General features: G+C 43.4%; 1 protein-coding gene across 2 annotated transcripts in view; it reads left to right on the top strand.

Annotated features, from left to right (window-relative positions):
* Positions 1-23,679, top strand: part of GRM1 (glutamate metabotropic receptor 1) — a 260,224-nt gene that overhangs the window by 52,213 nt on the left and 184,332 nt on the right. The gene's annotated exons all lie outside the window — the stretch shown is intronic.

Below are 23,679 nucleotides of genomic sequence, written 5' to 3'. Positions count from 1 at the left end.
TTCCCTTATGAGGATGCCAGCCCTCTATGCAAGGACTGTGTTACTGTGGTTGCCGGTTACCGATATACCTTAATAATGAGTTAAGAGGTGACAAGGTGGCAGAACTGAACCCACGAAGGGAGTGTAAAGATGTCTAGTATCCAAAATGATACTTGTAAATCAGTATCATTTTGGATAGTTGTTTTTTTATTTTTAATGTAAATGCTCATGTGTTTACATTTTATAAATACGGACAACTTGATTGAGAATCGCGGGGGACGGGGAATATATTTATGTATGAAGCTTAAAACCTTAGCTGGGAGTGCTGTGTGCACTCTGAATAAAGGCAAGATAACGTTACTAGGAAGTGAGATGTGCAGAGAAATATACTGTCCATTTTAACAATGGACAAGACATTGATCTATACCCTTTCTAAAATTACAAAATGATTTTGATTATGGGAAAGAATTTTCTTATCCTTAAAAGGAAGACCTGTCACTTCTAGTTACATACCTTTATGCTGAGTCTTGGGTCAACATCCCAGGACACTGATTTTATTTTAGTTTTTTTTTTTTAAACATAGTTTATTTATGATGAGATAACCATTATAGTATGTATGTGTGCATGTTTCATAGATTTTTTTTTCAGGGTAACAGCTTGAGCATATGTATATGATATTTAATGTCATATAGGTATAAGGCAGATGCAGTTCAGTACATTAGTTATTGAAGTCAGAGGTGGTCTCCATTGGTTCCACATTGTGTGCCTGTGTATTGTAGGTCTTGCATTGAAATCTGATCCTTTATTAGGCTTGCTCACATGAGGTTTGTCCAAGTTCTCCATTGTGGATTGTGGTGGTTTTTAGTAGTTCCTAAAGTTAAGCCACATTTTGGGGGATGTAATTATTACAAATAAAGTATCTTGGCACACTTTGGTAGAATACCTCATCTTTCCTCCAAAATCCTCTCCATTTTCTCTGTTCTGTGTCACTGTTCATTGAGTCTGATTTAGAAGTCTGAAGATACCATTGTGATCATCTAGTTGGACCTACTGTGTAACACAGGTCATAGAACTTCCCCAAAATTCCTAGAGCAGATCTTTTAGACAAATGTCCAGTCTTGATTTAAAAATTGCCAGTGATGGAGAATCCATCACATCCACTGGTAAATTATTCCAATGGTTAGTTACTCACTTTTTTAAAAAAATTGTCTTTTTTCCAGTCTGAGTTTGTCTAGCTTCAACTTCCAGCTATTGGATTGTGTTATACTTTCTTCTGCTAGACTGAAGAGCCCATTATCAAATATTCGTTCCCCACATAGGTACCTATAGGCTGGGACTAAGTCACTTAACCTTCTCTTTGTTGAGCTAAATAGATCGAGCTCCATAGGTCTATCACTATAAGGCATGTTTTCTAATCCTTTATTCATTCTCATGACTCTTCTTTGAACCCTCTCCAACTTTTCAACGTCCTTCTTGAATTGTGGATACCAGAATTGGACACAGTATTCCAGCAGTGGTCACACCACTGCCACATACAGAGGTAAAATAACCTCTCTGCGCCTACTCAAGATTCTCCTGATTGTGTCCAGAATTGTGTCAGCACTTTTGGCCACAGTGTGACACTGGGAGCTCGTGTTCAGCTGATTATCAACCAAAACTCCTAAATCTTTTTCAGTCACTGCTTCCTGAGATAGTTTTCCATCCTGTAATTATGGCCAACATTCTTTGTTTTTAGCCATATTAAAACACATGTTGTTTGCTTGACAACACCACCATCCTTCCTGTCACTAAGGCCCATCAGTTAATAGCTATCTCTGACTTACTCTCCCTTGTGAAAAAACTCATTCAGGCCCTCTTCAGCTCCTGTCTTGACTACTGCAGCCTCCTCATGTCTGGCCTTTCTGACACATCCCTTGCCTTGCTCAGGTCTGTTCAAAACATGGCTGCTAAGGTCATCTACCTTGTCTGTCACTCTGACCATGTCCTCCTTTGGGAATCTCACCATTAACTCCCTGTTTTCAACCACATCAAGTTTAAGCTTCTGTTGCTTGCCTTCAAGCCCTTTCACAACACTGCCTTTTCAATCATAGAATCATAGAATGCTTTTGCTTGTTTTCTTGTCTGTGATCTTTTTGGAGGAGGGGTTGCGTGTTCCAGTGTGTAGACAGGGTCTACCATGTTGTGGGGGCTACCAGAATAAAAATAAAATAGTACTAAAGGTGATATGTCTAAGAACTATACTTATAGTTTATTGTACCTCATTTCACATGGCTTGTATTTTCATGGCATATAATAAAATGTTTCAGATTGTCACACATGGTACTTAAGCTTTGTTTTACAGATACAATGCAGTGAATTGAATCATCTAAATTTAACAAATGGCTTTTGTGTGATACTATCTCTAGCAGTTCAGTAAACTTGTTTTGCAGCTTTAGACTATTATCTACTCTGTTCATGTACTACATCTTGTTGCCACATAACAGATGTTTATAATTGTCTAGTTTTTAATGTCTTTTGTCATATTTCACTGATATGAAGCCTTTCAATTTTGTATTTTGGATCAGAACTTCTACCAGGTAGAATATTTCTATTAAGACCTCATCCTTATGAAGGTGTCTGACTATGAAACACTTTCCTCTGTGGCATTATAAGAAGTTTTATTAGAAATTCTCAACTGTTTTGGTTAGTAAATTGGAAGTTTCATTGGAAATCATAGTGTGTTTTCATCCAGATTTTCATGTACTTTTAGTTTTCTATATTCCATAAGCTTTGAGTGGGTTTTATTTAAAAAAAAAAAAAGCTGATGGGGTTGATCTTGTAATAAAACAGACCGGTGATAACTTTACTTAGAGCCTGGATTGTGCCAGGCAGCTGGCTGAGGTAAGAAATATTATAGGGCTCGCAACATGCCTCATAAGCACTTACAAAGCTGTAAGAAAATACATTTTCTTTGGATCGTCCTAATTAAGTGATAAAAATGGCAGATCAGCACTAAGCAGCAAACCATTATTCACAATTAAGTTGCAGTGATACTGCTGTGCCATAAATGTGGGTAGTTTAACATAAATGGGAACAGAGTCACACATCAACATTGCTCTGACATGGTATTGGGTGGCTTGCAGTCAAATACACAGCTAAGCAAAAACAAAAGCCTTTTTAGAGGCAACTTTAATTGAGAGGAATGGGAGTGAATGTAAATATCAAAATCTTTGCAGCACTAAGCTAAATGAAGCCCTTAATTTATCCACAGGGGCAGGTGCATTGTCAGCCACATAGTGCAAACCTCATAACTCTATCCTGACTCACTATATAAAAAAACCTTTTTAAGGTATACCTAGCATTTGTGTGATACTATCTCTAGCAGTTCAGTAAACCCGTTTTGCAGCTTTAGACTATTATCTCCTCTGTTCATGTACTACATCTCGTTGCCACATAACAGGTGTTTATAATTGTTTAGTTTTTAATGTCTTTTGTCATCTCCTCTCCATTTTTGTCTGCAGCTTCACTCTCAAACAGAATGGACTGTCAGAAACAGTTTCTCTTTTAATAAACCAAATTCAAGGTATGGAAAAGGTGGTGTTGGGCCAAACTTGGCTTTCAGTTATACTGATATAAATCAGGAATAATTCCATTGACTTCTTGGGATTTACACAGGATTTACACTTTTTTGCAAATGAGAGCCAAGTCTGGTCATCATAAGTGTTACAAGAAATTACTTGGTGCCCGTCTGAGGAGGGGACTGGTTCTTTTAGTGAGTTGGGCATAGCCCCACCTGTGCCTAGTTATTGGGCCCTAGGTAATGGATTTGGGCTTGGTCTGGCAGTTCAGTTGGGTGATCAGGATCACCTGATAATAGCCCACATGTGGGAGATCGGAAGGGAGAAAGTTTTGGGGAAAGAACTATTGAGTCCAGGAAAGGGCTGAAGTAATGGGGGGAGAGGGGAAATGGTTTTTTTTGCAAAGTTGACATTTGAACTGTGATATTGTTTTAATAATTCGGACCCCAACCAGGAGTGGTGTTGATGGATAAGTGGCCTGGTTGCAATTTGAGAAACTGAAGGGAAAACTGACGCACGTAGTGGGTCCAACCTATGATCCCGTTATATTGCCTTGTCTGAAATACTGTTCACGCTTCTGGATACCTTACTATGAAAAACAGATTACAGAGCTGGAGAAGGTAAATGATAGGCAATCAAAACAAGAAGGGATTTGGTGAAAGTAGCAATTTAACATTTTACAGTAACTACACCTTATTCAATAGGAGTAGATTAATAGAGAGCTTATTAATATAGCCAACTTTGTTCATTTCAGGACCTTTTTCTTTCTTTTCTATTCTAATCATTTTAAGTATGGTAAAGGGCATAGTACTAAAGAAATTCTGGTGGCATTTCTTTAACATTAGTTACAATGTGGAATTAAGTATCAGAGGGGTAGCCGTGTTAGTCTGAATCTGTAAAAAGCAACAGAGGGTCCTGTGGCACCTTTAAGACTAACAGAAGTATTGGAGCATAAGCTTTCGTGCGTGAATGCCCACTTCATCAGACGCAAGTCTGATGAAGTGGGCATTCACCCATGAAAGCTTATGCTCCAATACTTCTGTTAGTCTTAAAGCTGCCACAGGACCCTCTGTTGCTAATGTGGAATTAATTAAGGTAGCAAGAGAAGCAACTAACAAATCAATCTAATATACTTATGCAGAACTCCTTAGGTCGCAAAGTGCTTTGAAAATAAGGCCTCATGAGAATCTTGCAAGGTAGGTGAGTATCTTACATATTTTGTAGAGTGATCAATTGAGGCACAGAGCTCAAGAAACTAGCCAAACTAATGCAAAGTCTTTGCAGGTAATGCACTGCCAGTGAAGGTCTGGGTTTAGAAGCAAAAAGTCCTGCTTCCGAGCCCCATGATTTCACCACTAGAAATCATTACCTCCCCAGAGAAGAGGAAAGCTAGATGAATATTTGGAAGTGAAAATGTTGTTCAGTAACTGAAATGTTTCCTAATTTCCTCCTATTCTAAGTAGCCTATCTGTATATTGGGGAATATTAGTGAGTGTATTGGTATTTAAGGATGAGTAGGTGTTTGCTGTGTATGTTTTGAGGTGCAGTGCTTTGTAACTTGACATATAGGAGTTATGAAATGCCTAGTCGACTTGGTATTCTGCTCTCTTACATGTGTCTCTTACGTCTCTGTTCAGTAGTAGAGATTTTAGGTCAGGACTCACATCACTATCAACTTCACATGTTGTAGGATCCCATCTCCCAGTGGTTGTTACATAGCTGTGACTTTTAAGTGTTGTTAGAATGTAGTCTCCAAGAAACTGGATACCCTGCACTCAGGATAGGACTGGAATCCTCCAACTCCTGATTGAGCCAAGATTAGCAATCACACATCAAATCATTGGCACTGTACAAGCCATTTAACCTCTCAGCATCTTTCCTGATTCTAAAATGGGGGTACTTAGTTCTATTATCCAGAGGTGTTGGAGGCGTGTGTGAATGAATGAATGTTTGTGTAGTGCTTTAAACATGCAACTTGTCATGAGTGTTGGGTTTTTGTGATGACTATTTATTTATTTATTTATTTATCTATTTATTTATTTTTACTGAGAGTAGTTAAAGGGGAAAAAAGTATTTCTTTTAAGGTGCTGTACCAGGCAAAATGGCAAAGTTGGTGTGTGTGTGTGGTACCCTCATTTCACTACGTTTTCATAAGCAACACAGCATTAGGGCTAGTTCTTGTTACCGTTCACCATAAACTTTGCACATCCTTTCTTGGTTATCAAATCAATGAGTCCCAATCAGAAGGAAGCCCCCCAGCTTCAGTGAAATGTCTCATATTTGTGATCAAGTAAAACTTCAGGCAGAGGATAGGAAACAGGTTTTGGTGGATGGCATCAGCTGTGAAACTTGACACTAAATTTAATCAGACCTTGATACCCTGAAATTTGTGATAGTTTCAAGAGGTCAAACTGGACTAACACTGAATGCTAGAGACCCCACTAGCTACTGTATTGAACAGATTCCAGCAACTGGTATGCTAGGCCCCCTCCAGTATTGCTTCAAGACAAGGCATGGAAACAAGACTGCACTGATGGAGTAGTGGTAGAGTGAAACAAAACAGGCTGATGTTACCTTGCTTAGCCTGTTATCTATTTTAGACACCATTGACCACAAAGTGCTGCTGATCTGGCAACATGCCCTAGCAGGAGACAATAGAATTTCATTAATTTGACTTCACTTATTTCTTCCCAGCTGGCCTTGGAATCATCCCTCCCTCCCCCATATTGGGTCCCAGGAAGTGGGTGGGCACAAGCCTGCCCACTGCTAAAGGACTCTCCCCCAGCCTGTGGGGAGGATCCACAAAGTCCAGGAACTCAAATAATTATGGGGGACAACCAAAAATGTAACAGGGACAGGTGTGAAGGTCAAAGGGTCAAACAAAGGGAACCTGAAGGGGACATGGATCAGAGAACCCCAGACAGTACCTACTGCTCCTCAAAGGTGTCAAGGGAATCCTGATGGGCAGCTTTTCCTGCCCAAGAGCTCTAAGAGCCTAATACTGAAATTCCTGCTGGTTATCCTCTAGATGTCCCCCTTAGGTCATACTGAGATGACAAGGGCTGCATTGCCAAGAACATAACATGCAGCTCTGTGTATCTTTTTCAGTCAGCTCTGCCACCACGCTGTCACAGATATCCATGTGCATGAAGGCAATTGCAGCCTGAATGAACAACTGGCTCAAACTGAAGAACAAAGTCTACTACTTGCTCTACTTCAGCTTAGACCAGGCATTCACAAAGAGCCTGCACCTTGTACATATGATGGCCTTTCTCCTAAATGAAACCAGCTGAAGACAATTTGCTGCTGCTTCCCAACCTGCACTGATCCCTATCCACCAATGAATCTACTGTAGATTCTGCAACTGATTGTCATGGACCTTGCAAGTTAGCCCACAACAAGTGAGAGGTAGATATTTCTCAACAGCAGCCCTTAGGCTCTCAAACATCCACTCAAAGAAGATTAAGAGCCCTACCCTCACATTCATGTTACACTTGTTACCAAAGCACATAATAAAGAAGAGGAGCAGAAAACCCTTCATCATTGTGCTCCAAAGTAGCAGTCCTGACTAAACCAAGGTCAGGACTCAGGACTAACTCCTCACAATTGGAGTAGGACAGAGATCTGATTGCTCTCTCTTCAGGTCTCAATGAATTTTTATACTTCTGTGCTTTGGCTGTGGCCTGATTTTTTTTTCAGAGGTATTGAGTACACAGCTCCTGTTGAATTCAGAAACATTGAAAAAACAGCACTTTAGAACAGGTTAGCCCTTCATTTATCACTTCTGTAGTGGACTGAACGGGGGAAACAACATTAACATGAGCAACAGTAGCCATGCTTTAAGTAGCAATGTAGTTTTAAGAACTAGTAGAACTACAGCATCCTCAGAAGCAGACTGTGTTAATCCAAACTTCTATATTGTCATGTACTGGCTTTCATGGGGAAGTAAAGAATTAGATGATGATTAAATAAGTGGCTGGAAAACATGGAACAAACCTAGAAAAGGCAGGGCCAGGGGCAGCAGAGCTGGTAAATAGGAGGATATTTATTATAGGTGGCAAGTGATTTATTTGTCAGACATGGTTTAGAATAGAGGAGTGGTTCATCTGCCACCATCAAGACCCCACTTACACAGCATGACTAGTAGTGAGTCTGCCACTGCTTCTCTGAATTACTAGAGAGACTCTGTACTTCGCCCCTTCATGCAGTGTACTTGGATCCAAAGAGATTAATTTAAATTTCAGGTAAGCCTCTGCACCTGGGGTAGGGGCTTAGTCAAACTTAACCTCCAAATCTGTTGAACTCTAACATCAAGAGAAAGATGTGATATTGGCAGACAGGGAAAGTATTTTAAATAAAGATAGGACCAAGCCATACTATCCGGATCCATATTTTGAAAACCATGAAGATGGGCAGTTTTTTGGTTCCAGTGCTAACTTTAAAATTTAAGAGCCAGAACCTCAGCTGGTGTAAATCAGCATAGGCTCACAGATGTGAGGTATGTCTACACTTGAATTTTTAGTCATCCTAACACATGCTAGCTACAGGGCCGGCTCCAGGGTTTTGTCCGCTCCAAGCAGCCAAAAAAAAAAAAAAAAAAAGCCGTGATCGTGATCTGCGGCGGCAATTCGTCGGGAGCTCCTTCGCTTCAAGCCGGAGTGAGGGACCGTCCGCCAAATTGCCGACGAATAGCTGGATGTGCCACCCCTTTCCGGAGTGGCCGCCCCAAGCGCCTGCTTGGCGAGCTGGTGCCCGGAGCCGGCCGTGGCTAGCTATCACAAGAAGACACAAATATCTGTACCATGACACAGGAGTTTTATTAGCAAATGCACAAATGGTACAGTAAAAATGGAAAAAAGGTTCAAAATATCAAGTAGGGAGATAAAGAAATGTGTAAATTCTCCCTCCCCCCCAAAAAAAGTCAAGAGGGCTTAAGTAGGCATCAAACACGTGTTGGCATTCAGTAGCTTTGGAGTCAGCAGTACGTCTTCAATAGCTGGTGATGGGACACTAGATAGGAAGGGCTCTGAGTTATTTCAGATAATTCTTTCCCAGGGGTCTGTCTGGGTTTTGTCCACATGCTCAGGGTCTAATGATCACTATATTTGGGTTCAGGAAGGAATTTTCCTCCAGGTCAGATTGGCCGAGACTCTGGGCAGTTTTTGCCTTTTTCTGCAGCATGGGGCACGGGTCACTTGCAGGTTTAAACTAGTGTAAACGGTGGATACACTGTAACTTGATCTTTAAATCATGATTTGAGGACTTCAGTAACTCAGCTAGAGGTTATGTGCCTATTACAGGGGTGGGTGAGGTTCTGTGGCCTGTAATGTGCAGGAGGTCAGACTAGATGATCATGATAGTCCTTTCTGGCCTTAAAATCTATGAATCTCTAGCCTAGTCTGCACTGGGGGTGGGAATCGATCTAAGTTACGCAAATTCGGCTATGTGAATAATGTAGCTGAAGTCGACATACTTAGATCTACTTACCATGGTGTCTTCACTGCGGCAAGTCGATGGCTGATGCTCTCCCGTCGACTCCGCCTGTGCCTCTCGCCCTGGTAGAGTTAATGGGAGAGTTCTCGGCGGTCGATTTATTGCGTCTAGACTAGACGCGATGGATCGATCGCTGCCCGTCGATCCAGCTGGTAATGTAGACAAGCCCTCTGAGTACGGTGTCTAAAAAGGCCTGATGGATTGGCACCAGATGAGCAGTCAATCAGGAGGTGTGCAGCATCCTCAACTGCACCTCAGCCACATAGATGACCATTCCTAGGCCCCAAGGTGTGGTCATCTATCACACACCTCTCCACCCTGCATCTGAAATGTTTGAGCTTGCACCAGAAGTAGCGTGGGTGCTAGAAGCCAGGCCGTCTCTCATCAGGCTGAGTGATGTGGAAGGAGTTCCTTACAAAGGGAGCAGCTTGTTCCCTCTCTGCTCACCATAATGTAACCACATCTCCCAGGGAGATGGCCAGGAACGTAGGCCATACTGCTCCTTTGGTGAGTCACTTGCCATATCTTTGAAAAGTGGCAGTTGTGGTATTCCTGGATTTTTGTCAAGGAGGTCCTTTGCGGCAATATAATGCCTGATGTTTGGAGTTGGGATAGTAGAAAGGACTGGTACCACTCAGTGTCTGTTGGTCTCATAGTCCCTGTTTGTTATCATTTGAGCCAATTGCACATCAATTAACTGCAGGGCCGGCTTTAGGACCTGCGGGGCCCGATTCGAATACCTGGCGGCGGTTCAGGTCTTCGGCGGCACTTCAGTGGCGGGGGGTCCGCTCCATGTCTTCCGCGGCACTGAAGGATCCCCTGCCGCCGAAATGCTGCCGAAGACCCGGAGCAGACCACTGCCGGGTGAGTAAAAAAAGAAATTTTAAAATTTAAAAAGGTGCCTAAGGCGCGGGGCCCTCTTAGTACGGGGCCCGATTCCAGGGAATTGGTGGAATTGACCTAAAGCTGGCCCTGATTAACTGTGTGTGGGAAGAGTTTACTGTGCTTCTGTGTGGTTAGTTTCCCGCTGAATAGCAGAAACCTAGTGCCAAACTCTGCAGTGTTGGTGCATTAGCTCCCCAAGTTGATCCTGCAAGCTTATTTAAAAGGCCATTTCTACTCTTAATCTTCTGAGCTACCTTGTTGTGGTTGTCCTTATAGTAAAGTGTATGAGCTAGAGTTACTCCTAGATATACTGGTTTTGAGTCATATGTCAGTTCTCCATTTGAGCAGATGTTGAGCAATGCTGCTATGTTCTCATTGTGCACCCTGTGATTACCCTCTGAGGGAAACTAAAGTAGTAAACAGTAGAATGAATCTGGATTCCAGTTACAGTGGCACTGGAGTAGTAATCATTGGTTCTTCACTCTCCATTCTTTAGCTCAGTGTCAAGGGGCTGTCAGCTGCAAAGCACTCTGTAATAGAGAGTCTCATGGCCTGTCATGGGGTGGACATGGGGTCTCCAAGAAAAGCATTCCTTGCCAGTAGTCTGACACTAAGAAGCTATGACATTGTAGTTAACAATCTTCATGAAAATATGGCACAGTCATTGATGTGAAAACTGATATTAATGATGTGGAGGCTCTATCAACTTCTTTGCCTCATTGTGATGTTGCAAGAATCAGTCCATTTAAAGCTGTGAATGTTTGATGAAGCCTGGAACACCCCACCTCTACCAACACTTCAACATCCATCCCACGTTGGGAACCTCAACAGACACCATGCTTCATGGAGCTACAAAAATGGTCTGGATCTTACAGCCTTGGTTCCTGTAAGTGATATAGGATTAAACATGACCAAGAACAAATTTCTGTCTTTATACTGAATGTATTAACACATGTTGGAACATGACTAAAAATTTGTGTGTGTGTGTGTGTGTGTGTGTGTGTGTGTGTGTGTGTATATGTGTATATATAAAAATCATAATCCTCCAATAGAGCTAAAATGAATAACACCCACTGAGCATTTATCTTCATTGTGCATGCAATGTAGTCAAGTCACTTCCACAGTACCATGGTGATGAATATGGTGGGGGTTTTCTTTTTCTTTTCTTTTTTTTTTTTTTTGACTGTCAAATACAGCTTAGGCCTTTGTGTTGCCTGATCTATTGATTGTTTATTAATTATGTTGATTACTTAAGAATTCTCAGTTAACACTCTGAGGTTTGATAGGTTCTCATCCCAAGATCAGGCACAGTATTATTAAATTTGTGAACCCTGACATGCGTGATTGTAACACAATTACAGAAGGCTTTTCCTAAATTTGAGTAAGTTTTCTTAACAAAGTTAGCAATGTTACAAACAATCCAACCCAGAAAGATAGAAATAACACAGAATGGCCATCTGAGCATCCATGTACTCAAACCATTCCTTGCAGAACAACTTGAAGTATTTGGTTTTTTTTTTCCTCCTCTGTCTCATCTTCCTCATCACCATCACTAGTGGTTGTCATCCTCGCATCTTCCAAGAGTTACATCCCCAAGGCACGCAGGTTAGGATGCAACTTTTATAATGTGTTACTATGCCTAAGGCGAATTCAGTAGGGGTTTCATCCCCTCTGCCTTCGCATTTCCTCACCTTATTGATGTTGGGGTGCCATTCTCCCATAGATTACTAGTCTGTTTACCTCAATATTATTAGCATATATGTCAATCATTTACCATGGTATTCTTGTGGAAGGAACATCAGCAGATGTCCAAACTTAAAATATCCTAAGCTGCTATAACCTAGCATCTTGTGGTTTCCTGTCAGCAGTTCACTTATCACAACATTCTATCTTGTGCTATTGGGTCATGGCTAGCTTATGATCTAGGGTCAGTTTTGGTGAGATGCTCATACTAAGGCTTTTTGGGCCTTTTAGGGTGACCAAATGTCCTGTTTTTAAAGGGACAGTCCCGTAATTAAACCCTCCTGCAGGTGTCCGACTTTTTTTTTTTTTTAAAAAGGGGGCAAATTGTCCCATATTTTGTCTCTTCCCCTCCCCACAGTACTAGTGGGTCCTGCTGCTGGCCGGATCCCTTCTCACCAGCTGCCCACCCACAGTGGTGAGTGGGGGGTCCAGTGGCCGATGATGGGGGTGGGTGTGCAAAGCTGGTGGCAGGGCGAAGATGCAGCATGTGGGGCCAGCCGCTCTCCCAGCTGGTCCATCTGTGCAGCCCACACTGTGTGCTGGCTCTCAGCCAGCATGGCCCTGTCCTTTCTAGCTGCATGCTGCGAGCTGCAGTGGCTGGGGAGTGTGAGTAGGCGCCAGGTAGCAGACGGTTACATGTCGCCTCTACTGCCCAGTCATCGGCCCTTTACGTACTCCTCCCACCCCCCTCCACTGTCCTCTCTCTGCTTTTGTCTTTCACAACCCCTCCGCCAGCCCTGCTGCTCCTCCATATGCCCCCCGGCGGGGCGCATCCTGCTCCCAGCGCTATGTGGAGAACCAGCCCCTGGTCGGAGCACTCAGCTCACCAACAGCATGGCTGGCAGGCTCCTTCCTTCCCCCATTGCCTCTGGTTGGGCCGGTGCCCTGGGAAAGCCCAAGACCCTCTGGTCTGGGGCACTGGCCAGGAGGAGCTGAGCCCTGCATGAGCCAAAAAAACCCCACAGAGCGCTGGCTTGGGGAAGCCTCTCCGTCCCTCAGCTAAGCTCTGGAGTGATGGACGGGGCGAAGTGATTTCCAGCCTGTTCATGCCCCGAAACTGCAGGTTCCACAGCAGCCCTCAGGGCAGGGGCTTAGCACCTTCTTCACCCTCCTTCCTGGGTCCTGCCCCCAGGGACTGTGGGGCTCCTCTGTCCCCTAACCACCCTCCCTTGCTGAGTCCCCTCTCTGGCTGGGTTTGCTGAAGCCTCTGCTGTCAGGTTCCCTGAGCCCTGGTGTACAATGCATCCTTAGGGCTTAACCCAGCCGTTTCCTGCTATTGTGCAGGAAGGAAGGGGTTATGTTGGTGGCCAGCAGTAGCCTGGATGCGTTGTCTGCCTTTTGACACTATGCAGACAGGAGGGCACAAGCTGTTTCCAGCCACACCGTGTGGGTGAGGGAACTGAGCTCTGAAAAGACATGGGCCAGGTCATCCCTTCCCCGCTCCTCCTCTCCTGCAGCTGGAAGCAGCTCCCATCCCTTCGCTCCCACCCAGTGCCAAAAGGCTGCTGCTGGCCACATTCTGGCATGAACCCTGACAAATCTGGGGGAGGGGGCAAGTGACCCTGTTTGTGTGTGGGGGGCCCCCCAGGCATTGCCTTGGGAAGACATGGTACCAGGAGAGGCGGGTCCGTCACGGGGGCCCAGCCAGGCATGGAGGGTGGAAAGCCTGGGCAGGAAGGGTTGGGTCAGTGGGTCACACCTATCCCGGCAGGGCAGAGGTGGAGTGGGGGTGGGTCGTGGGGCTGAGTGGGGGTTGAGCACCACTGGGGAAAGGAGGAAGCCAGTGCCTGTGCCGGCCACTGTTAGAGATAGGATATTAGGCTAGGTGAATTGGTCTGACCCAGTATGGCCATTCTCCTATGATATCAGTGGTGGTTCTGAGAAATGGGTGAGGTTCTGTGGAAAGCATGATGCTTTAAAACTGGCTTAATGGAAAAGAGATGCCGTTCTACAGGGAAAAGAAGTCCAGGTCTGTGCAATGAAATCCAACAAAATGTTGTTCCCTGTTTGCTATTCCAGAAATGTATTTATATTTAAACTTGCCACTGAAATAAATGCAGCAGAGCTCAATGACTGCATGTTTTCTGTGAGCATTTGAATTGCCCGATAGCAGACAGAACTGGATGTAGTTAACTTACACTTATTATCACAACCACGTTTCTCATGTCTGCCTGGCTTCTGTAGCAAACAGCCGCTGAGACTATTGCTACTGAGCTAGAAGAATATGCTGTACTCTTGTGGGAATGAATCACAGTGAGTGATGCTGCTTCAGGCATCTTTACATAATTGATTAGAGACTGGACACTTGGCAGAGCTGTCCTTGTATGGGGATTTTCAGCCTTACATCTTCAAGGGGATTTAAATAAGACCCTTATCCCGTGAATTGTGGACCCAATATTGCACATTGCGCTTTGAGGTGGTATTTTGGCACTCAAATAGCCAAACTTGGTTCTAGAGAGACAAAGTGGGTGAGGTAATATCTTTTATTGGACTAAATTCTGTTAGCGAGAGAGACGCTTTCGTGCTTACACTGAGCTCTTCTTCAGGTCTATGAGTGTGAAAGCTTGTCTCTCTAACCAACTGAAGTTGGTCCTGTTCTAGTCTATTAAGAGATGAGAAAACTTTCCTGCAAAATAAAAGGCATCTTAAACTCAAACTGGTTCATTTAAAACAGACCAACAGAGCAACCTTTTTATAAAATGTACATGAAAGCGAATTCTATCTAGTATTGCACCACATGAACATTTTTCCAGTGAGCAGGAGCAGAACCACATCATCATGGACTTGCTCCATGTCTCCAACACAGTTTGGTGTAATGGAGAGATGAGAGGGACCTACCATCATCAAATGCATAAAGGCAACCTACAGTTCCAGCAACATGCAGCAAAGTGGTTCCTAGAGTGTCTCCAGTGAGACACATGGCTCTGGGATACTGCCCCTGAAATGTTAGCACTAACATTGCATACCAGAAAAGGGCACTGTGGATGCAGGAATATGTCTGTACATCGTGTACACTAATGCCCAGCAAGCAGGGCCAGCTTCAAGGTTTTGGCCGCCCCAGGCAGCCAAAAAAAATTCAGCGGAAGGTCCTTCACTCCGAGCGGGAGTGAGGGATTGTCCGCCGAATTGCCACCGAATAGCCGGACCTGCTGCCCCTCTCCGGAGTGGCCGCCCCAAGCACCTGCTTGCCAAGCTGGTGCCTGGAGCTGGCCCTGCCAGCAAGGCATATGTGGTTACTCAGTGTGAGTACAGGGTACTTGCTCTAGCAGTACACGGACATGTAACTGTCTCCACTAATAAGTGTAGATATACCCTTACAATGTCTTTTAATCACTATGAATCAGTTTGGATTGGTGCCATAGGATTCTGCATCTCAATTAGAGATAGACGAGAAAAAGTTTTTCCTATCATATGATCTTTTTTAAGATTTTGAAAAAAAATTCTTGATCCAAATTGGGATGAAAAGTCCATCTCAATTTTTTCTGGGACAAAAATGTGAACAAATTTTTTGGTTCAGGACAGTTGAAATGTTTTGATAACTTTGAAACTTTTCATATATGTTTCAACCATTTTTATTTATTTATTTACTGTAATTAGCTTAGAGTTTGAAATAAAAAGTTGAACCAGAAAGCTGTAATTTTTTGTTTAGAAATAGTCAAAACAAAATGCCGTGACAACATCAAAACTTTTTTTCCAAAATATTTTGAGTCAAACTCTGAAAATGATCATTTTCTGCAAAATGTTTAGGTTTTTGATTAATTAGTATTTTCCAAAAAAGGTTTCATTGAAAAATTCCTGACCAGCTCGAATCCCAGCCCCAGAGATCTGTCCAGTTCCTGCATACATTAGATAGATGACTGAAGTGGAATGTATCTACATTTTATTTTGTTCATCTCCTAAAAAGGAGGCAACCTAAAGGGAAAGTTTGTTTAGAACTCCTGAAATCCTTTACTGCCTCATTACTGACCTGCCACTTATTTCAGATGGCTTTAAATAGTGTTCATTATTCATTGCAAGCTCCTTGATTTATAGGTATTTTCCACGTTTGTGTGACGAAGTTGGACTGTTCTTAATGTTTCCTCTGAATTCTGTGTGGGTACCTCAGTTTCTCCTATGCATTTCTAAGTCTCCAGTGTGCATAAATGGCTGACAATTTGTTTCCTAGCAACAAATGGCCAGGGCCCTTTCCCCCTTGCAAGGGGATAGCTAAAGGTGAACAAAGAGATCAGGTGACCTCCTAGCCCAAAGCCCAGGGGAGGAGGGGCTGGAGGGGGTTTCAATTTGGAGCTGGCTGGGGACTAGAAGTGAGTGCAGACGGGGGTGTCTGGCTCGCGGGACCCCAGAATGGACCCGGCTGGTAGGTCCAGAGAACCGGACCCCTAAGCTCTGTTTTAGACCATGTTCCTATCCTCTAATAAACCTCTGTTTTACTGGCTGGCTAAGAGTTACGTCTGACTGTGAAGTGGGGGTGCGTGCAGGTCCTCTGGCTTCCCCAGGACCCCGCCTGGGTGGACTCGCTGTGGGAAGTGCATGGAGGGGCATATGCTGAATGCTCCAAGATCAGACCCAGGATAGGTGAAGCCGTGTGAGCTTCTTACCCTGAAGACAGTCTGCTCCGAGGGAGAGGAGGCTCCCCAAAGTCCTGACTGGCTTTGTGGGGAGCAGTTCCAGAGCATCGCCCGGGGGCTCCGTGACAGTTTGTGATTTGGTTCTGTTTAGTTATGTCTGTATGGGAGCATGCTTATATTTCTCCTCTTGGTCATATTCTCTTCATAGATTCAGGAAGGGCACTTTTTGGCTAGAAAGAGAAATGCACAACTGCTATTAAACACAACAACAAAAGCGTCTGGGATTGTTTTTCTGTTTCTACTCTGTAAAACTGAATTCTCTGGTCTCATTCTTGAAGAGATCATGGGAGAAAGGAGGCACTTATGTTAGCTTGACCATTAGACAAATGACACAATAGATAGAATTTAAATACTCCAGTGTACAGGAATGATACTACTTGAATTTGATTTGAGTTATTTCTGCTGGCATTTCGTAGCAGGTTGCATCACTGTGAGATACTGTATTAGTTCTGCTGAAAAATTTTATATTCCATTTATTGTCTGCAAATGCTCCTTTCTCTGCCACCTTAGACATCTCCACTGCAGTTATACTAATACATCTGTCACTTGCTCTCCCCTTTCTCCATATACTGGAATCGTTTTCCTCAATCATTTCCCTTTGTGCATGTTCCTACTTGCCTCCTGACCATGCCAGATTAGTCTATTGGGCTCTCCAGCACCTGTTACCACTACAGTGAAATATGCTTCTGCTATATTTAAACATTTTATTGTAGTCAAAGGCACTCAGTGTTGGCCTAAGTGTGCTCCCCATGAAGTCAATGTTTTACCATTGACTTCAGTAGGGGCAGAGAGAGGCCAGCACTAAGCTCTTTCAAAAATCCTATCCAAACTCCTGAGTGTAGGTAAGAACAAATTAATTTGATTGACCCTTCCCCCCCACATATTGCTTAGATCTACTGTCTTCATCCAAGATGTACCTTCTTGTCCTGTTCTAGATGTCGTCTTCTGAGGTTGTGACTAAACAGGCACTAATGTTCATGAATGACAGATCTTGTTCTTGGTTGTAGAAATAAAGTTTAAAGTGTGTCTGTACTCAGAAAAAATAGCTATGTGAAAATGGCAGCTTCTTATTCAGGTTCTCTGGGTGCCTTCAGGTCATAACTGCTTGCTTCAGTGGCAAAATCAAGCTTTTTAAAATCACCATATTAGGCTTGAAGTGCTATGAAGAAAGCCCACCATCAACAAAATTGCTAATTAAATTCTAATGGCAAGAACTTTATTGCAGGCAGCATAGGTGCTGACTCTGTGGGTGCTCCAGGGCTCAAGCACCCACCCACCCACACACACACACACACACACACAAAATAGGGGGTGGTCATCATCCATGAGCCACCAGCAGGTGGTAGGAGCATGTACCTGGTGCACAGTGAAACCAGAGTGTGGAAAGCACCCACTGGCAAAAACGAAAGTCAGCACCTGTGGCAGGCAGTGATGTGAAGAACAAAGAACAGGAGAGTTTTAAATCCCAGGCTGAATTTGGGGGCTGGCAGTTAGAGAAGTGATCTTCTAAATTGCAGATTAAACAAATCAGAAATGGAGTCATTGTGAGAGAACAAATACAGAGGCTTATAACTTCATTTTTAAAAAGTCACGTTTCTGACTAAGTGCCCTTTAAGACCTGATTGTTGTTCATGTTCTCCAGCTTAGGTGTCTCTTGGAGCAGTGATATTGTGTGTGCATGCAGGAGTGAGAGACCGAGAGAGAGTGAGTCTGAGGCACCCAAATTTCACTGAATTAAAGATATTGAAACTTTTCTGAATGTCCACCCTGGTGTTGTGAAGTCAAGACTTCAGTCTTTCTTTGTGCTAATCCATCTTTATGTATTTGGGTTGAAGGGGGGGGGAGGAGGGAAGTACTTTCCAGGGGAACACTGTGTGTATACTAATGAAGTCTGAAATACATTTTCACTGTTTGAAATAGAAATCCACCTTTCTAAAGGATTCTAATTGAAATGAATGTGGTGGCGGGATGTGTTTATTTCAGTTAACATAGCAATAATATTGGGACAATTCTATTTGTCGTTCACATGAGTGGCAAGTAGCTATCTAGATATTTCAGAGTAACTAAGTATAATGTCAGCTGATTGATAAGTAGACATTGAAACATAGCAAAGATATCACAGTTCTTAATGTGTAATGCTAAGGTTGATTTACAATAGAACACCTGTGGTACAAAATTAGATGCGTTAAACTGCATGCATACCAAATGAATTCATCTCAGCACTGCGATAACAGGGAATATGAAATGAGCCTAGAATGAGGATAAAGAGCTTGAACTATTCACAAGAACTTTGCCACCTTCTATTGCAATCTCTCTGATAAGAGCTGCAGTGAGAATAGCAATATCTGAGGCATTGTATAACAAAGTCCTCCCAAGAACTTGATCCTCTAAATAGGACTAATTTTAGTTTCATCATTACCGTTTCTGAACACTTTATAGATCAAAAGTGTACACTAAAATAACAGCCCCACCTGCTCTTCTGGTGAAGGTCAGCAGCAGAAAGATGCAGTCGGAATTTAAAAGGGGAAAAATACAAAGGGAAATGGAAAGAAGGGAAGATGTGATTAGGGAAGGAAGACACAAGATGCATTGTAGCAGAAAAGAAAGGGATGAGGATATAGGGAGGAATGAATTAGCAACAAAGTAGTAACTGGGCAAGTGCATAAAGAAGAAACAAAATAAGGGATAGATTCCAGAAGCCAGAGCACTATGGAGAATTACTATTCGTTCTGTGATCCAAATTGAGACACATGCACTGGTTGGATAAGTTAATCTGCAGTTTTAACTCTTTGCACAGGTACCTGTGTCTCTTCCAAATTCAATATTTCTAGGGTTGCTTTGGGGGCAGGGTCTGTCTTTTTGTTTGTTGTCTAGCACAGTGTGGCCCTGGCTGAGGACTGAGGCTCTTAGGCACTATGGCAATACAAATAATAAATAAGAGGGCTAGATTCCCCTAAGTTGGCTCAGGGAGGAATTAATTTCACCTCCCTGACCAGATGACATAGGCAAGAACATATGCCTTGGACTGAAGTCCACCCACAAAGCAAAGTGGAAAAACAAAAGAGAGAGAGAAAGAGACCCCTTGCAGCCTTTGGGTCAGCTTGTGGCCTTATATGCTGGCTGAGAGTGTGTAGGGGCAGTAAAGGTGATGCAGTGTTCCCCGGGCTCGCTGTAGCACACAGTGCTGTGGCTTTTCTGGGCCTGGATAAGGCTCCCATTTCAGCCCTTTGAGGCAGCACAGAAATCAGGTATCACAAAGGTGATGTCAAACCAATTTTATCCCCCTTTCTCCTGGCCTGGACTATTGGGTGTCAGAGCCCAGGATCTACCCCTTAGTCTTTTACCCACAGAATACATTTTCCTTGGGTCTGAGTCCCTGAACTGGAGAAAATGGCAGACTGATTTCAGTCAGTCTAGTACCCAGGGCCCATCTCCTCCATGATTTTATGGCTGTGGAGCTTGGTGCTGAATACACCCCATGCTGCAGAATTGTGTTCCAAAAAATCAAAACTTAACTATTTCACTGCGGATTAGTTTAGCAGATACATCCAACAAATGTATTTATCCCATAGTTCCAAACCACTTTCCATGCCTTCCCAGGCCCCAAAAAGCTCTCTGTGACCCCAGGTTTCTACTCATGGCAACTTCCAAAATGAAATTTATATACTGTCAATGCACCAATCTGCAGCATATTGAAAACTAAAATAGTGGGGACAGTGTAAAATAAATCGAAGTCCTCAGAATAAATAATGCCACAACTACTGTGCTGATTGTTATTCACTTTTGTATTTAACTTAATAAAAACCTTCTTTTATTAATTTTAAATGAAACTGCTACCGAATTTCCAATCTGAGTGGCACAGAAACAAGGGAGTTTTGCTGTGGAATTTAGGTCCAGATTGCTGCAGCGTACCCCTGGTCTTGCTTGTAGCCCTTTTATAAAGTCCGGGTCCTATGGACTTCTGGGCAGTGCACAGGGGAGCCAAATGGTGGGAAACAGGCAGAAAGTGAGGTTCAGGATTAAGAGGTTGTGCAGATAGGGAAGGTAACAATGCAGTACTTAGCACACTATGTAGCTGCCTCTCTTCCCTCCCGCAACACAGGATCTCAAAGCTGTATAGCTGTGGGGGGAATAGTCTGTAAATAAGTCAAGGTGCAGTCTCCTTTGGTTGAAGGAACACCCTCACAATTGGTCAGTTTAGTCTGTAGTTTAGAAGTGTTCTTGGATTCCTCATTGATGCTAAGCTCTTATACAGCAGTATCTTATACAGAGCAATGCCTTCTATCATCTTCAGTTGGCTAATAAAGTGCCCCATACTGGCAGATTACGACCTGACCTCAGTTATACATGCCTTCATCATCTCCTATGTGGGCCACAGCAGTGCAGGGTAAGTGAGCATGAAGCATTCAGCCCTTAGGAAACTCCAGCCAGTCCAGAGCACTACAGTGCAAATCTCAGCAACAAAGGCTACTGTGACCACATCACATCCATCCCCCAGTCTCTACACTGGCTTCTCATAGAATATCAAGCCAACTTCAAGATCTCAGTCCTTAACTTCAAGGTACTCGATGGCCTGGGCCCAAGATATCTAAAAGATAGCCCCAAGCCCCAGGATGAAGATCAAGGTTGACAAGCTCCTCTGGCACAGTGACATTTTTTTTCTTCCATAAATGTAAAGCTTGTCTGTTCACTAGACAATTCCTAGAGCCCAGTCTAAGATGGTAGCATGAACTCCCATAGAAATGAAGGCCCATCACAAATCTCACCACCTTCTGTTCTGAATGGAAGGTGCACGTCTTTGATCTGCCTTCTCCAACATACACCCATAGCAACATATACATTTTTAAAAAATCCCCTCCTCCCAATAAACAAACCCCAAACCCCATCAAAATAAAACACTTCACGGCACACACAATTCTCCTTTGAGGGCGAGGATAGGAGACTGAACAAACCACATGCAGTAGATGTTAGTCATGTCACTTAATGCACTCCTGGAAGATACTCAGCTGCTATGGTGATGAGGGCAGTCTAAGAATCTATAAAAAATAAAATAAATACAACCATTCAATGCAGGGTGATACACTTTCAGGGGAGCAAAAATTACAGTGCCACAAGCATTCTAAGTTACTGTTCCCTGAGTGGTAATTCCTCCTTCATGGATTCTCTGCAGTACTGAGGAGGTATAGCTGCACCAATGAAAATGCAACTGCTGCTGCAGGGCTGTGGTGGTGTGTGAATGGACTGAGATTTGTAGGACATAGCCCTGTTTGTTTCTGAAAGCGTCAGCCATCTCTGAAGCCTGGCTGTCCTTCCCCCTACCCTTTTCATTCTGCCATTGGCCTCACCTGTCAAGGAATAGCAACCTAGAAAAGGGTACAGTTCTGAGGGGCAATGCTCTCTTTCCATGTGGTTTTATGTGGGAAAGGAAGCAAATGATCCGAAGTCAGTTGGCTTTCCATCACGTGACTCCCCAAACTTCTCCTTTTGTACTCATTTATCTGCAGTTGTAGCTCTTCCCAGTCATTCCTCTTGACAGGTTCTTCTTTTTGGTTCCTGAATTTTGTTTGTTGCCCATCCCTTCCCCTTCTTCTTTCTGTTTTTTTCCCCGTTAGTATTATTTTATTAATCTTGTTTGTTATGGTAGTGCCCAAGGACCAACCCCATTGTGCTAGGTGCTGACCAAACACAGAGTAGCAGGCCGTCCCTGCTCCAAAGAACTTACAATCTAAATAGACAAGACAGACAGAGGTTGTGGGGAGGGATATAATGCACAAGCAGAGTGAACAATATGACTGCAGCAAACTGCATGTTAGCTCTGGAGTGGGTGGGGTTAGCTAGTAGGGGACAAACTAAATGGAAAGAAAAGGGAAGGGCAAGGAGACAGGGAAGGGAAGGGAGGTATGGGGGACAGGGCTGGGTTCAAGAGGCTAGAAGGGTGAGGTGCGGAGCAAAGCTGACGAGGAGACTGAGGGAGCGAGAGACAGAGGGTTGGAGCAAACAGCCAGTCAGCACAAGACAGAGTTACAGTCAAAACTGTAGAAAGTTCTCCGAATATTCAAACATCCCTGCTTTGGCTGCCTCCCCAGCTACTCCTGCCAGCTGGAGTCTCTGGCTGGGTCCTCTCTGCAATTTTTCCCAAGACCACATGGCAGGACGAGGAAATGCACCATTTGGGTCCTAATTTCCCCAGAGTGTGTCTATGTATGGGAAGGCGGGTGTCTTCCCTGCACAGTTCGGTGCTGGGGGGAGGGCTGGCACCGGCTTCTCTGGCTGATTTCTTTCCCTTTCTCTATCCATCCCTACACCATCTTTTTTCCTTTCTTTTACTCTTTTCTCCTCCCCCTTGATTCATTTTTCTCGCTATTATTATTTTATTTAATATTTATGTTCTGACAGCACCACGTCTCCCCTTTCTCTCTCTAGCTTCACTCCTATTCACTAAATCACTCTGACTAGCCTCATTTTGTATTCCTCATTGACTTACTGCTCACTTCTGTAAAAATTATGGCCACTGTCTGCACTGCAGAAACCTATGGAGACTGTTGGTAGGCAAAATTGATACTTTCTGTTAGTGTACTCAGTTCTGTATATCCCACTGGGGCCGAGTGACCTGAAACAGGTAAGGGAGCTCTTAACCTGCTCACTGGAGCTTGCAGTGCTATAAAATCAGCTTTGCATGGGCTTCTTCCCTTTGAAAGCTGGATGTAGTTTGCTGAATTTTGAGCCCTAGTTATTTGAGCTGAAAATCTATTCCATTTCTTAGATTTCAAAATGTACGTAATGTATGGCATCTAAATATCTCCTGAGTAGTTATTAAATACTTTCTTTGAAAATTAGAGTAAAATACTGAGTGACCCTGGGGAGAAAAAGGTGGTAATGGGTGTCTTAATTTCAAAGACTAGGAATCTTTTGCATCATATTTTAGAGTTAGGGTCTGACTTATAGTGATTTCTCCACCCCATATCTAACATTGATGTACGCTCAGCAGTTATGTTTGGAGTTGGACAGCAAAAACTGAAGGTTTTGGAATAGTAGCGATCAATGTATCTTTCTGATAGCCAATGCTTTTAGGCTGACAGCGCATCCTGCCTGTGACAAGAGCTCGAGGGTTGCTAGATACACGGACTTAGATTGTGGCATGACTGGTGAGCAACTGACAACTCTTGTCAGTTTTTAAATGTGTTCTGTTCATGTCTCTGGGTGGTGTACTTTTGTATTATTTATTTCAGGGCTTGGGTCAAAAGTTCACTGTTGGATTAGGGGGAGAAAATGACTGAAATACTAAGTTTTTTTTTTTTAAAGGCAAGAGACAGAATAATTTTAGGGTTAGGAAAATCTGTTTATTTTGGCACCAACTGTTCTCAAAAAAGCCACTCGTGGTAAATTCCATGGTC

The sequence above is a fragment of the Trachemys scripta genome, chromosome 3 (assembly GCF_013100865.1).
Source record: "Trachemys scripta elegans isolate TJP31775 chromosome 3, CAS_Tse_1.0, whole genome shotgun sequence".
In the NCBI taxonomy this organism is placed as follows: domain Eukaryota; kingdom Metazoa; phylum Chordata; order Testudines; family Emydidae; genus Trachemys; species Trachemys scripta.
The sequence above is the reverse complement of the archived record's forward strand: the minus strand, read 5'-3'. Positions and strand labels throughout refer to the sequence as shown.